Below are 17,109 nucleotides of genomic sequence, written 5' to 3'. Positions count from 1 at the left end.
GTAACAACTAACTGAGCACCTAAAAGGAAACCTGTAGAAGTGAAATTGACACTATGAGAAGCAATGACTTGAACAGCCCTTGTCTTGACTGTTGAGGAGCAGTTTGTTATTTTATTATTTTTATTTTTTTCTACCTAATACCATTGGTTGAACTCTTTACTTAACATACAATTAGTCATAGGTATATAAATTCAATTGAAAATAGATCCCAGAAATAAATAAGAGTGGGAATAAGAGAGGGAGGAGCTGTACAGTTATGCACACATTCCCAGGACTTAGCCCTAAGTGTAAAGCTAATATCTTGCCATGGGACTCCAAATCCCATTAAGCTGGGCGGTAATAATGCCATCAAACATGTTAAAGTGATCATATAGATAGGATTAAGAGTTAAAGGGGGCCGGCGCCAGGGCTCACTAGGCTAATCCTCCACCTTGCGGCACCGGCACACTGGGTTCTAGTCCCGGTCGGGGCACCGATCTTGTCCCAGTTGCCCTTCTTCCAGGCCAGCTCTCTGCTGTGGCCAGGGAGTGCAGTAGAGGATGGCCCAAGTGCTTGGGCCCTGCACCCCATGGGAGACCAGGAGAAGCACCTGGCTCCTGCCATCGGATCAGCGCGGTGCGCCGGCCGCAGCGCGCCTACCGCGGCGGCCATTGGAGGGTGAACCAACGGCAAAAGGAAGACCTTTCTCTCTGTCTCTCTCTCACTGTCCACTCTTCCTGTCAAAAAAAAAAAAAGAGTTAAAGGGATCACATAAATGAAACCAAGTGTCTGGTAATAACACTAGATAGAATTTAAATAGGAGAGAATGTTCCAACAGGGGAAGCAGTCTACACAGTAGACTGCTAGAAAGTCAAAAGCCCTAAACAGCACTCTGACCTCAGAATCATCCCTTATGGCACTCTGGACTGGCTGATAAGACAATGAGAGCATTTAAGGCATGAAGGCCAAGACACAGTGGCAAAAAAAGAGTCCTACATGAAGGATCTCTGTGAGTGAGACTCCAATGGAAAGAAGGGGCCATTAAAGAAGGATGTACTTTCTTTGAAGGGAGGAGAAAACTTCCACTTTGCTTATGGCCCTGTCTAAATACTGACAGAGTCTGTGGACTAAATGCCTCCACAGCTTTGGCAGCTCATGGCCAGAGCCTCGGGAGATCGCTAACATCATAAATAAGGGTGTTAATTGTTAACAACAAAAGTCACTGTGCACTTGCTCCCCATGTAGGATCTCTGTCCTTAATGAATTGTACTATGAGCATTAATTGCAAAACTTGTTCTCAAACAGTACTTTATACTTTGTGTGTGGAGGGGGGCGCAAATTGTTGAAATCTTTACTTAGTACAGAGTTGGTATTCTGTATATAAAGTTAATTTAAAATGAATCTTAATGAAGAATGGGATGGGATAAGGAGTAGGCAGTGGGATGGGAGTGGCAGTGGGAGGGCATATGCGGGGAAGGACAAGTATATTCCTAAAGTTATACCTATGAATTTTGCATTCATTAAATAAAAGCTTAAGGACCCGGTGCCGTGGCTCACATGACTAATCCTCCGCCTGTGGCGTCAGCATCCCATATGGGCACCAGTTCTAGTCCCAGTTGCTCCTCTTCCTTTTCAGCTCTCTGCTGTGGCCTGGAAAGGCAGTGGAGGATGGCCCAAATCCTTGGGCCCTGCACCCGCATGGGAGACCAAGAAGAAGCACCTGGCTCCTGGCTTCAGATCGATGCAGTGCTGGCCATAGCAGCCATTTGGGGAGTGAACCAACAGAAGGAAGACCTTTCTCTCTGTCTCTCTCTCTCACTGTCTGTAACTCTACCTAATTAAAATAAATAAATAAATAAAAGCTTTAAAAAAAGACTATGTATTAGTAGTCTACCCTCTGGAATCCTCAACAGAGAAAAGAATATATTAGCTGTTATTGAACTATTTTTTTCCATCATCCAGGAAGAAAAAGAAAAAAAGTCAAAGAAATGTATGTTTAAATCATACTAATATTTATTCAAATAGGTGGACTGAGTGTGTATATGCATCTTCCTCTATGATTTTAAACCCTTAAAATTAAACAAAAATTACATATTTGCAGGTAGATAAGATACACCCTCCCTCACTACACTTCCCCCAACAAGCACATCCTTAAAGGATCCTGCACTCAATCCACCATATTACAGCAGAAGGCACAGCACTGAAGGAAAGACCCAGTCCAGATAGAAAGCTGAGGGTGGACTGTGAGCTTCAGGCTACAAAGCTCAGAAAGACAATAGTGACCATGCTTCCCTCTAGTGGTAGATGAACAAAACATTGCAAAAGCAGTTACTTCCTTACTGAAAATAACAAACCCTAGGCAACACAACTGAGAGGGAAGGTCTTATTATCTCTCTGATGCTTTAGACTGAAATGTCACTACCACAGAACATGGATATATTTTGCAATTTAATTTGTTGACAAGAGAACACAGTAATAGGGCTGTAGAGTGTTAGCTGGGAGAGAGCAATACTCCATTTCTAATGCAGAAAAATGACAAGAATGGAAAGAATCTTCTAGACTCCAGCATGGAGGCTGGGCTTCAGGGCTTTGATATGTTAATTTTCTAGGGCTGGGAGATGAAAATGAAAAATGTATGATGCATATTTATGTCTTGCTGATAGATGAATATAAACTTGATAGTCATCAAAATACTCATTTCTGCACAAATGGGCTGAAATCCACCATGACCCAAGCAAAGTCCTCGTAATTTTAGCTGTTGGCAGACTGGGAGTAGGGTGGGCACAGAAGCTTGCCTGCCTGTGCTCCCTGGCCCCGTTCCCCAGAGTAAAGCCTATCATTGGCATGCTCCTCCCACTCACGGAGCACACAGCAGCCCTGCCAGGCATGGGAGAGGCTGGATGGGAAAACCAAACCTCCCAACTGCAGAACAAGCCCATACCAGCCACTAATACACCCAATTCTTTGCGAATGCACTCAGGCACTAAGTTTTGCCAGAAATTTAGAGAAAAGATAACACATAATAGAAGGCTTTGATGTAAAACAGGAAACCTCAGATGAAGTGAGCTTATTCAGGGAACTGAGGAACTGGAAACAAAAAGTTCAAATAATTATCTCCCAAGAGATTTTAGAAGATATCTCAGACACTAAGAAATAGCACAGAAGGCATCAATCAGAGGACAGGAGTGAGTTCTGAAGAATGAAAATGATGGCCACAATAAAGAGCTCATTGTAAATGAACTGAATTACAGAATGACAAGAGAGGATCATAATAATTATTTTGAAAATTTAAATCTGGTGAAATATATCAGACTGTAATATCAATAGGCAAAGGAGCTTAAATAAGGAATATAGGTAGATTGGATTAAGATGGCAGAGCAGGGAGGGAGCTTACTGCTCTATTCTAGGAGAGGATAGTTTCAAAAAAGTGGAAAGAGTGTAGCCTCAGGGAAGAGTTAGGGAGAAAACAACAGAAGAAACTCCACCCAAAACAGAAGGACACAGTGGACTTTCTTGGAGTGTGTGGGTGCCCACAACTCAGGACCCCAGCAGCTGAAAGCCTCTGTACCAGCATTGGAGAGTGCGGTGAGGCCAGACTGCAGCAGCCCACGCCATTTGCAAAAAAGCTGCAGGAGGTGCCTATAGTGAATCTGGCTTAGAGCCCCGTGGGGGATAGTGTACCTGCCAAACTAAAGGACAGAAACAAAGGGGGTATGTTTCTCTCTCCCAATCACTCTGCTATGGCATCCTGTAACAAGCTGACTGAGTGCAGGCGCCATTTTGGACATAATTAACGGCTGCACCAGCTGGTGTCTGCACCCAGCAACCAGCCAGGCAGAGACGCCTGAGTCTGGAGAGGAAAACAGACCGGGGGCTGGGGGCTCCTGTCTGTGGGAGGCTTGAGTGCTGGGACTTTGAAAACACTGAGGCCACGTGGGAGGACCCAGGGCGTGACTGGCACATGGGGCAGTCACTGTGAGAGGCTCCATGTGCTCATGCCTCCCTGGTTACCTGGTGAGGGACATTCCTGGGAATCTGAGCTTACACTGAGTACTGCACAGATCCTTTGTGTGGTCCTTATTGCACAGTGGATGAATAATATACCCACTGGGGCTACACGAGGCACTGATCTCCTTTGAGGAGAGGAGCTCAGTTGGGTCTATGCCAACAGACAAGAACAAACCTCCATTCTGATTTTTAAAAAAAGGAAATTTACCATGGCAAACTTGAGTGTGTCACCTCAGACATGCCCTTCCCCCAGGAGAACTGAACAAAGCTCCCTGGCCACACACACCACACACTTCTAGGTATTCACTGGAAGGAGATACTCCACTAACCTACATAGTACATATATAAGGCATAGTACAAATATAAAAGCTGCCACAGGAAAAAAAGAACATATCCACAACAAAGAGTATATCCACAAATGCCAAATCACAAGTGCACCAGTTCAAGAAACAAGAACAAGGAACACAACATGATACCCTCAAAAAAACAAACACTTCAATACTAGATTGTGAAGATGATGAGACTGAAGAAATACCAGAAATGGAATTCAAAATATTGATCATAGGATTACTTAGAAGTAATCAGAAGCAAATGCATGAACTAATGAAATCCATAAATAACACGAAGGAAAATTTCTTCCATGAAATTGAGATCTTTAGGAGAAATCAAAATGAAAACTTGGAAATGAAGAATTCAATAGAACAAAAAAAAAATACAGTGGAAAGCTTTAACAACAGAATCAGAGAAGCAGAACAAGGAATATCCAAGTTAGAAGACAAAGCACAGGAAATTTTACAGTCAGACCAAACACAAGATGAAGAAATTAGGAAAATAAAAAACATTGTTAGTAATTTACATGACACTATCAAATGACCCAACATATGGGTTCTAGGAGTTCCTGAAGGCATGAAAAGAGAGAAAGGATTCTTCTAATACTTTTTAGTGAAATAATAGCAGAAAATTTCCCCAATTTGGAGAAAGAAAGGGCCATCCAAGTATAGGAAGTACGTAGAACTCCTAATAGACATAACCAGAAAAGATCTTCACCATGATGCATTGTGATTAACCTCACCACAGTAAAACATAAAGATAAGAATCTAATGTGCATGAGAGAAATGCCAGATTACTTTCAGAGTATCTCCAATTGGAATCACAGCAGACTTCTCATCAGAAACCCTACAGGCTAGGAGAGAATGGCTAGATATAGTCCAAGTCTTAAGAGAAAAAAAAAAAAAAAACAGTCAACCCAGAATACTCTACCCTGCAAAGTTCTCATTTATGAATGAAGGTGAAATAAAGACCTTCCATAACAAACAGAAATTGAAAGAATTTGTCACCACCCATCCAGCCTTGCAAAAGAGGCAGCTGACAGAATGGGAGAAATTATTTGCAAGCTATGAAACTGATAAAGGATTAATAACCAGACTCTATAAAGAGATCAAGGAACTCCACAACAACAAAACAAACAATCCAATAAAAAATGGGCAAAAGACTTAAACAGGCATTTTGCAAAAGAGGAAATCCAAATGGCCAACAGACACATGAAAAAATGTTGAAGATCATTAGCCATCAGGAAAATGCAAATCAAAACCACAATGAGGTTTCACCTCCCTCCAGTAGAATGGCTTTCATATAAAAATCAACAAACAACAGATGCTCGTGAGATGTTGGGGAAAAGGTACCCTAATCCACTATTGGTGGGAATGTAAACTGGTAAAACGACTATGGAAGAAAGTATGGAGATACCTCAGAAATCTATTCAGATAGACCGATCTACCATATGACCCAGACAACCAAGTCCTGGGAATTTACCCAAGGGAATTGAAATCAGCAAATAAAAGTGTTATCTGCACCCCCATGTTGATTGCAGCTCAATTCACAATAGCTAAAACATGGAATCAACTTAATTGTCTGTCAACTGAAAACTGAATAAAGAAACTATAGGATATGTATACTATTGAATACTGTACAGCAGTAAAAATAATGAAATCTGGTCATTTGCAACAAAATGGATGAATCTGGAAAACATCATACTTAATGAAATAAGCCATCCCAAAGGGACAAATACCATATGTTCTCCCTGATCTAAAATAGCTAATGGAACACCTAAAAGAAAATCTGTAGAAGTGAAATTGACACTTTGAGAAGCAATGACCTGAATAGCCCTTAACTCAACTGTCCAGGAACATCTTTTTTTTTCCCTCTTCTTCATACTATTTACTGAACTCTTTACTTAACATAGAGTGAATCATATGTGTATAGAGTCAATTGAAATTTATCTCAGTAAAAAAATAACAGTGGGAATAAGAGAAGGAGGAGGAATTTTGTAACTTTAAAGCTGTATAGTTCTGCATACATTCCTACAGACTTATTTCTAAGGGTACAGTTTAAAAACTTGGTATGGGACCCCAAATCCCATTAAGCTGGGTGGTAAAAATGCTATCTTAAATGTTAAAGTGATCATATTAAGTGTTAAAGTGATCATATAGATAAGATTAAGTGTTAAAGGGATCATATAAATAAGTTCAAGTGTCTGGCAATAATAATAGATAGAATTAAAAGGAGAAAATATTCCAACATGGGAAGCAGTCCACACAGCAGAATAATAAAATGACAATTGCTTTAAATAGCACTCTGACCTCAGGCATTCTGGTCTGGCTGAAAAGCCCATGAAAGCATTTCAGGCCTGGAAAGCCAAGATACTGTGGCACAAAATGTTCTACATGAAGGATCTCTGTGAGTGAGACCCCAGTGAAAAGAAATGGTCATCAAAGAAGGAGGTACTTTTCTCTGGAGGCGAGAACTTCCATTTTGCCATGGCCTTATCTAAATACTAACAAGACTGTGGATTTAAAAGGCTTCCATAGCTTTGGCAGTTCATGTCAAGAGCCTTGAGTGATCACTGATGTCATACATAAGAGTGTTAATTGCTAAATTAACAACAGGAGTCACTGTGCATTTACTTTTCATGGAGGACCTCTGTCCTTAATGAGTTGTATTATCAAAATTAGCTCTAAAACTTGTTCTCAAATAGTTTGTGTGTGTGTTTATGTGCAAGTTGTTGAAATCTCTACTTAGTATAGAGTTGGTCTTCTGTGTATAAAGTTAATTGAAAATGAATCTTAACGGAGAATGGGACTGGGAATGGGAGAGGGAGGAGGAGGAGAGGTGGGAGTAGGAAAGGGAGGGTATTGTGGGAAGAATCACTATATTCCTAAAGTTGAAATTTGTACTCCTTAAATAAAAGTTTTCTTTGGGAAAGAAAAAAAATAAAGAAAAACAGAATACAGTTTAAAAAGTACAAAACATCAATTAGAATTCAGTTAAAACAATCTATAGGGGAGATCAAAGAAAACTAAATGAGGAAGTTATTGGAATAGATAGATAGATTGAAAGAAGGGAGGAAAGAGGGAAGGGAAGGAATGAAAGGAGAAAGGACAGAAGTGTGGGAAAGAAAAATTGACAATCAAGATATCTATATCTAGGAAAATTATTCTTGAAAACTTAAAAGAGGAACTAAGACATTTCTAGGTAAACAACAATTGAAAACATGTCACTAGCATATGTACCTACAAGAAATATTAAAGGGCATCCTTCCGACTGAAATGAAAGATGCTGGATAGGGGCTGGTGCTGTGGTGTAGTGGGTAAAGCCGCTGCCTGCAGTGCTGGCATCCCATATGGGCACCGATTCGAGTCTCGGCTGATCCACTTCTGATCAAGCTCTTTGCTATGGCCTGGGAAAGCAGTGGAAGATGGCCCAAGTCCTTGGGCCCCTGTACCCATGAGGGAGACCTGGAAGAAGCTCCTGGTTCCTGGCTTCAGATCAGCACAGCTCCAGCTGTTGTGGCCATCTGGGGAATGAACCATCAGATGGAAGATCGATCTCTCTCTCTCTCTCCCCCTGCCTCTCCTTCTCTCTCTGTGTAACTCTGACTTTCAAATAAATAAATAATTTGTAAAAAAAAAAAAAAGACACTGGAGAGTAACTCAAATTTCTATGAAAAAATAAAAACCAACAGCAAAGCTAATATAAATGCAACAGAAATATATTTTTGTTTGTACCTAGTTTTTCTGCTAACTTATTTAAATGATGACTTCAGGAAGAAATAATTATAAATCTATGTTGATGGGCACATAATGTATAAATACACAATTTGTGAAAATAAGAGTATAAGTGGGAAAAGAGAACAAAACAATATAGGGGCAAAGTTTTACATATTACTGAGATAAAATTTGAATTAATTTGAACTAATTTTTATAAGTTAACTTGTTGATTGTAATTTCCATGGCAACCTTTTAAAAAATAACAATATTATATACTGACAGAAATAAAAGGTATTAAAGTGCTACAAAAGAAAATGCCATACAAAAATAAAAATTGTACTACAGAAACACAGAAACAAAATTTATGGGCAAAAATAGCAGACATAATTTCTGCTTTGTCACTCATCATATTAAATGTAAATGTAATAAACACTCCAATTAAAAATCAGAGAATGACCAGATAGACAAAAAAATAAAAACATGACTCATCTATATGTTGCTCAAAAGGGACATAATTTTGATTCGAAGACACAAATAGAAAGTCAAAGAATGGAAAAAGCTTCACTATGCAAATAGTAAGTAACAACAACATAAAGGGCTGGTGTGGCTATTCTAGTATCAGACAAAATATACTTTACTAAAGATAACAAAGGATGTTTTGTAATGATAAGAGGATCAGTTCATCAAGCAGTTAAAACAATTTTAAAAGATAAATATCTAATAGCAGAGTCCTCAAACACAGCAGCAAAGGGAGAATTGGATAATACAACATCAATAGAGATTTCAATAACCTGTTCTCAATAATAGACAGAACAACTAGGCAGAACATCAGCAAGGAAACAGAAGAGGAGAAGACTAAAATAAATCTATATTTAATAGACAACTTTAAAGCATTCTACCCAAGAATAGGAGAAAACACATTCTTCTCAATTGCACATGGAACACCCTCTACAACAGACCAAATATTAGGCCATAAAGAAAGTCTCAATAAACTTGCCATCACAGAAAGAATGATCTGTAAACCCAAAGGAATGAAACTGGAAATCAGTGAGAAAAAAACGTTTAATTCACAAATATGTGGAAATTAAACAACACTCCCATGTAAGAAATGGACCAAAGATGAAATCACAAGATAAATCAGAAAATTCTTTGAGACAAATTAAGTCAAAATACAACATTCCAAGTCTTAATAGATGCAAGGAAAGTAGTATTCATAGGCAGTTCATACTTGTGCATATCTACACACACACACACACACACACAAAACAGAAAGAAATATCTCAAATAAGTAACCCAGCTTTTTACATTATGGTAAAAAACAGAGCAAACAAACAAAGCAAAGAGAAAGATATAATAAAAACTAGAATAGAAAAAAAAAACAAAATGAAAACTTGGTTCTTTGAAATGATCAGCAAAATTAGCAAACTTAGATACATTCACCAAGACAAGACTCAAATTTACTAAACAGGAATGAAAGAGAAGACATCACTAATTTATTTTACTGTGTTATAAATTTTTTAAATTGTATATAAGAAATACAAACTTCATGCATTTCATATATACAAATTTGGGAACATGGTGATTCTTCCCATCTTACCTCTCTCCTGCCCATATTCCCACCCATCTTCCTCCTTTCTCTCCCATTCCCATTCTTATTTTTCACAAAGATCTATTTTCAATTAACTTTATACTCACAAGATTAGCCCTACACTAAATAGAGAATTCAACAAATATTATGAAGAAAAAAGTATAACAAACCAACAAAAACATTGTTCCTCAACAGGCAAAGACAAGGGCTGTTCAAAAATATCACATCATAAAGTATCAGTTTCACTCCTATAGATTATCTTTTAGGTACTCTATTAGTTTCCACAGATCAGAGAGAATATATGGTACTTGTCTTTTTGGAACTGGTTTATTTCACTAAGTATAATGGTTTCCAGTTGCATCCATTTTGTTGCAAATAACAGGGTTTCATTTTTTTTTACCACTGTGTAGTATTGCATTGTGTATATATATCATAATTTCTTTATCCAGTCTTCATTTGATGGACATCTGGGGTGATTCCATATCCTAACTATTGTAAATTGAGCTGTAATCAACATGGGAGTACAGATAACTCTTTCATATGCTGATTTTATTTCCTTTGAGTAAATTCCCAGGAGTAGGATGGCTGGGTCATACAGTAGGTCTGCATTCAGCTTTCTAAGGTATATCCATATTGTATACCACAGTGGGTGCGCCAGTTTACATTCTCACCAATAGTGGATTTAGAGTACCCTTTTCCCCACATCCTCACCAGCATTTGTGGTTTGTTGATTTCTGTATGAGAGCCATTATTTAAAAAAAAAGAATTATTTATTTATTTGAAAGGCAGAGTTACAGAGTAGCAGAGGCAGAAGCAGAGAGAGATCTTCCATCTGCTGGTAAACTCACCAAATGGCCACAATGGCTGGAGCTAGGCCAATTCAAAGCCGGGAGCCAGGAGCTTCTTCTGGGTTTCTCAAGCAGGTACAGCACTTGTGCTGTACTCCACTGCTTTCCTAGGCCATAGCAGAGAGCTGGATCAGAAGTGGAGCAGCCAGGACTTGCAATGGCTCCCATACGGGATTCTGGCACTGTAGGCAGTGGCTTTACTTGCTATACCACAGTGCAAAAGTGGGGTGTTAATGTCCCCATTACTATTGTATTGGAGTCTATGTCTCCCTTTAGATGTATTAACATTTCTTTTAAATAGCCAGGTGCCCTGTAATAGGGTATGTATACATTTATTACAGTCACATCTTCCTGGTGAATTCATCCCTGAATCACTGCACAGTCCCTTCTCTGTCTCTTTTAAAACAGTTTTTGTGTTAAAGTCTATTTTGTCTGTTATTAGGATAGCTACACCTGCCCTTTTTTGCTTTCTGTTAGCATGGACTACCTTTTTCTATCCTTTCACTTTCAGTCCACATGTATCTTTTTAGTGAGATATGTATTTTGTGAGTAGCAAATTGATAGGTCTTGTTTTTTAATCCATTTGGCCAGTCTGTATCTTTTAACTGAAGAGTTGAGGTCCTTTATGTCTAGGATGACTATTTATAAGTAACAACTTGGCCCTGCCATTTTTCCATAAATATTCCTATTGTTTACTTTGGTTTTCTTTGGTACTTTTACTGGGGGATTTTCTGTCTTCACAGTATGTCATAATGGTGACTATCTTTTTGTATTTCTGTGTGTAGCACAACCTTAAGCATCTTTCATAAGGCTGGACAAGTGGTGACAAATTCTTTCAATTTCTGTTTGCTATGGAAGCTCTTCATTTCATCCTCATTCATAAATGAGAGCTCTGGTAGGGTACAGTATTCTGGGTTGACAATTTTTTTTTCTCTTAATACTAGGACTATGTTTCATAATTCTCTCCTAGCCTGCAGGGTCTCTGATGAGAAGTCAGCTGTGAGTCCAACTGGAGATCCTCTGTAAGTAATCTGGCATTTCTCTCATGTGATACTATGGAAAGTTTGACTACAATGTGCCATGGTGAAGATCTTTTCTGGTCATGTCTGTTAGTTATATGTGCTTCCTGTACTAGGATGTCCCTTTCTTTCTCCAAATTAGGGTAGGTTTATATAAATATATCACTAAAAAGGCCTTCCAGTATATTCTCTCTTTCCACGCCTTTAAGAACTCCTAAAACCATGTGTTGTCTTTTGATAGTATCCCATAGATCTCCAACACTGTTTTAAGTTTTCTAATTTTCTAATTTCTTTTTTTTTGGTCTGACTGAATAATTTCCAGAAATTTGTCTTCTAGCTCAGATATATTTTCTTCTTCCACACCAAGTCTTTTATTAAGGCTTTCCACCACATTTTTATTTGACATATTGAATTTTTCATTTCTAATATTTCATTTTCTTTTCTCTTTAAAATCTCAATTTCATGGGAAAATTTTTCATATCATGGGTGGTTTTATTTAGCCTGTGGATTTGCTTCTGGTTGGTTTGAGTAAACATATGATTAATTTTTTGAATTCCATTTCTGGCATTTCCTCAATCTCTTCATGTTCACATTCTGATATTGAAATGTGTTCCTTTGAGGGTGGTCATGGCATCTTCCTTATTCTTGTTTCTTGAATTTCTGCATTTATTTTTAGACATTTGTGGAGTTAATTGTGTTTTTTTCCTCTAATGGCTTTTATCTTTGAGCTACGCCTCTGTGGTTTAGCAGAGTATCTGCACCTTCAGTGAGTACCAAGAGGTGCCCAAGTTGGGCCTGGTAGCTGTCCTCTGATTAACAGAAGGGAGGGGAATGGTCACCTCTGCTGGTGTGATCACCCCCTCACCTCCTCCAAGCTGAGCAATAACCAGGTGTTAACCCCCAGCATGTTCAATACTCATCTGCACAACTGTATGAACTGCACAAATGATCTGTGCAGTTCTAACTGTGAGCAGGGCTCCCACTGCAATGAGCTGCTCTAGACAACCAAGGTGCTTCAAGAGTGTGCACCCAGTGACTTCCCAGAAACCCAGCTACACCCTGCCCCTCTCACACAGTCACAGTGTTTTCACAATCTCAATGCCCAAGTTTCCCATGGTCAAGGAGTACAAGAGGACCCACTCCACCCTGCAAGACTGTCCCACCCAGAGAGACTGAGGGATTCCCAGAGCTGCTGCCCATATGTGTTCTGCCCTAGTGGATCAAGCCTGATCCAAAGTCAGTGGGGAATGTGAGTCTTTCCCTCTTGTAAAATCCCTGGACACAGGCATGCACAATACCCCCTGGCCACAGCCCCATTTGTTTCACAATTGTGCTGGGTGCATGCAAGAGTCCCCATCCCCACAGGTAGCACTTCCTTCCATTGGGATGGCTCCCCCTCCCCACCTTTTGCCACGTAGCTGCAGCTGACAAGGTGGAGAGCATCCCCACCAATTGCACTCAAACTGCCTTGGTTGCCTCTGCCATCTGTGTGGAGACTATTCCCGCTAGTTGCTGGGTGCACACATGAGAGATGGAGCAGCTGCTACCTGCTTATGTCCTAAAATAGTGCCAGCCCACCCAGAGCTGGCCGCAGGTCACTGGGTGGGTGTGTGGGAGGGAGGGGGTAGGGGTGTGAGACAGGGAGAAACAGACACGCCACTTTTTTTTCCCTCTGGGTGAGGGTTCTGGGTCCCATCAGGGTTCTGGGCTGAACTCAAAGACAAGATAGTCCACTAGACTCTCCCTCCAGCTGTATCAACAGTGGGGCCAGCCCTTGCAGTCTGACCTCATGGTGCTTTTTCTGGATCCAAGCAGCTGAGCCCTTTGTTGTTTGTGCTCATTGCTGCACATCTGCACCTTCTACAGAGGTCAGGGCCATGTCCCCTGATTTTGCAGGACCTCCCACTCAGTTTCCTGCAGCTGTACCCTGAGAGTGCACTTTCTCTGCTTTTTTCCTACTAATTTAGCCCAGCCTAGATCAGACCACCCAGTGCTACTCTACCATCTTGGAAAAAAAAAAAAAGAGCCATCACTACTGACAGTACAAAAATGAGAAGGAATGACTTGAATAGCCCTAGTCTTGACTGTCAGGAACAGTTTTTTTTTTTCTCTTCTTTTCTTCCTACTATTTGTTGAAGTCTTTATTTAACATAGAGTTAATCATAAGTATATAAAGTCAAAAAACTTTTCCATAAAGAAAAGTCCAGGACCAAATGGTTTCATGATGCATTCAATCAAGTGTTTATGGAAGAATTCACTCCAATCTCCCAAAAATTCTCAAAAAAAATAGAAACACTCTTAGTTCATTCCAAGAATGATTGTGGTTCAAAATATACCATAAAACAAGTCAAAAGGAAAACCCACAAAATGGAAGACTATACTTGCAAACCATATAATTAGGATTTATTATCTAGAGTATATAAAGAACTCTTACTACTCAACATAAAAAAGCAAAAAGAAACTAACCTAATTTTAAAATGGGCCCAAGTTTTGAATAAACATATTTCTACAGGAAAGGTATACCTAAAAAGCACACAAAAAATTCAACATTTTAGTCATTAAGTAAATGCAAATCATGACCACAATGAGATACCACTTCACATCCTTTGGGATGACTACAATAAAAACAAATAAACAGAAAATAACAAGAATTGGCAAGGTGTGGAGAAGTTAGAGCCCTTATAAATTGCTGGTGTGATGCAAAAGAAGTGCAAGTACTTTGGAAAACAGGTTTAGCAAACTTGCTTGTTTGTTTTTGATATCTTTTCAAGAAGTTAAACGTAGAGTTATCATATGACCTAGCAATTCCATTCTTTTTTTTAAACTTTTATTTAGTAAATATAAATTTCCAAAGTACAGTTTATGGATTACAATGGCTTCCCCCCCCATAACTTCCCTCCCACCCGCACCCCTCCATCTCCTGCTCCCTCTCCCCTTCCATTCATATCAAGATTCATTTTCAATTATCTTTATATACAGAAGATCAATTTAGTATATATTAAGTAAAGATTTCATCAGTTTGCACCCACACAGAACATAAAGTGTAAAATACTGTTCCAGTACTAGTTATAGTATTAATTCACATTGGACAACACATTAAGGACCGATCCCACATGAGGAGTAAGTACACAGTGACTCCTGTTGTTGACTTAACAATTTGACACTCTTGTTTAAGGCGTCAGTAATCTCCCTAGGCTCTAGTCACGAGTTTCCAAGGCTATGGAAGTCTTTTGAGTTCGCCGATTCTATCTTATTTAGACAAGGTCATAGTCAAAGTGGAATATTCTTAAGTATGAATATATTCCAAATTAACTGAAGATGTATGTCCACATGAATTTTCATAGCCATCTTATACTTAATAGCCAAAAAAAATGGAAGCAATTGAAATGTCCATCAACTAATGAAAGGGTAAGCAAAATGTGGCGTATGCATACAATGGAATATGGTTTAGCCATATAAAGAAATACTGATACATGATACAATGTGAAGGAACCTAAGTCAGAAAAGACCACATATATTATGTGATTCCAATATCTAATAAATGTTCAAAATGAAAAATGCTGTGGAGACAGAAAACAGATTCAAGATTGCTAGGGCAAAGAGCAATGGAACTGAATGTTACTAGATATAGTGAATGTTACCAGATATGGGGAACTAAAAATATCTGAATTGGATAGTGATGATGGATGATGTACAACCTGTGAATATACTAAAAATCAATATACTCTGTGGGGAAATTAGTTACATGATAGTGCCCAAAGGAAGTAAGGTGGGCGGAATCCAAAGTTGTTTACCACTAAAACTAATTGGCTGTGCAACATCAGGGGAGGTAACAAAACTAGTAACAAGTGTATAGACATATGGCTAGTCCTATAGAAATCCCCCTGTAAAATGACCGTTTAAGTGATTGGTTGGTCCTTAGCCCTGCCCCAATGACTCTGCAGTTTTGTGCTTTAAAAGGTTCTGTTATGCACGAAGTAAGTCCTTGCTAGACTTGGCTCCCCGCTGCGTCTGATTGTCTCCGGGATCAGGAGGCTGGGGAACGGGCGAGCGGCGCACTTACCTTTCCTCAGACCCAGTCCATCCTGTATGGGTGGACTAAGACCCAGCAATACTCTATTTTTAAATAGTGAACTTTAGTTTGTGAATCATATTCCAATTTTAAAAACTAAATATTGCAAATATTTTAATTAAGAGACTTTTTAAAAAGAAAAAAGTATTTTGATTCTTTTTACATGAAATATTTGAGATGGATTAGAGAGATTAATATAAAAATAAAATCATTAAAACTAAAACTTAATAAGAATATATTGACTTTAGAAACCACATTAAAAAAGATTGATAACTGGGTATATTAAAATGTAAGACTTCTGGCCAGCGCCATGGCTCAACAGGCTAATCCTCTGCCTTGCTGCGCTGGCACACCGGGTTCTAGTCCCAGTCGGGGCACCGGATTCTGTCCCGGTTGCCCCTCTTCCAGGCCAGCTCTCTGCTATGGCCCAGGAGTGCAGTGGAGGTTGGCCCACGTCCTTGGGCCCTGCACCCCATGGGAGACCAGGAGAAGCACCTGGCTCCTGGCTTCAGATCAGCGCGGTGCGCTGGCCGCCGCACACCGGCCACGGCGGCCATTGGAGGGTAAACCAACGGCAAAGGAAGACCTTTCTCTGTCTCTCAGTCTCTTACTATCCACTCTGCCTGTCAAAAAAAAAAAAAAGTAAGACTTCTGCATGGTTCCAGTATCACAACTGAAATAAAATGAAAGCAGTAGATCAAGAGAAAATATTTCTAACATATAAGACAAAGAATTAATATTTGGAATTTATAAGCACATTAAAAATAAAGACAAATCAATAAAAGGTGGCTAAGAGCTATGAAATATCTTCAAATTCACATAAGAAAAAATTTAAGTATTCATGTCACATCTGAAAGTTTATATGGAAGCTCAATAACAAGAGATCTGTATATTAAAATAATCATTAGATAACAATGTCTTCCTATATTAAAAATATATTTCAAAGTATTTGTGATATTGTATAGCAATGAGTATTCACATGGACTAGTGCAAGTATAAACTGATACAATCTTTTTGGTGAAGGATTTGGCAGTACATTTCAAAACATGCAGTTTTAAAAACAGGAATTCTACTTCTAATTAAAAACCCTGCAAAAAAAAAAACTGCACATGTACACAAAGTGAAATGTGAAATATGCTTACACAACCATGCTTATTATAGCAAAATGCTAGAATCCACCCAAATGTTCCTCTGCAGACAAATGCTAGATAAATCACTCTGCAATGGTTTTGTTACACAGCACCCCGCCCCCTTTCCTGAATATCAAAAAGAGCAAGGTGATTTCAGGGAAGAAATTAACTTACCAAACAATATTATAGTGTAATTCCATCTACAGAAAGCAAAATAAAACCAAACCACCTCCTGTACATCTAGGTGTTAACCCTGGCCAGTTCTGGGAAAGGAACTAGGTCAAGAGGGGAAGACTGGACTTTCATTTGTAAATTTATTGTCTTAATTTTTATAAGGATTAGTAAATTTAAGGTTTATGTAAAATACTAATTTTAAAGTGTGCATCTTGTTTATGAAGTGCTACTTAAATCTAATTTTA

At 38.9% G+C, this 17,109-nt stretch overlaps 1 protein-coding gene across 1 annotated transcript in view; it reads right to left on the bottom strand.

The window, feature by feature from the left end:
- Window positions 1–17,109, bottom strand: part of DNAAF11 (dynein axonemal assembly factor 11) — a 113,461-nt gene that overhangs the window by 81,852 nt on the left and 14,500 nt on the right. The window lies entirely within an intron of this gene.

The sequence above is a fragment of the Lepus europaeus genome, chromosome 4 (assembly GCF_033115175.1).
Source record: "Lepus europaeus isolate LE1 chromosome 4, mLepTim1.pri, whole genome shotgun sequence".
NCBI lineage: Eukaryota > Metazoa > Chordata > Mammalia > Lagomorpha > Leporidae > Lepus > Lepus europaeus.
The sequence above is the reverse complement of the archived record's forward strand: the minus strand, read 5'-3'. Positions and strand labels throughout refer to the sequence as shown.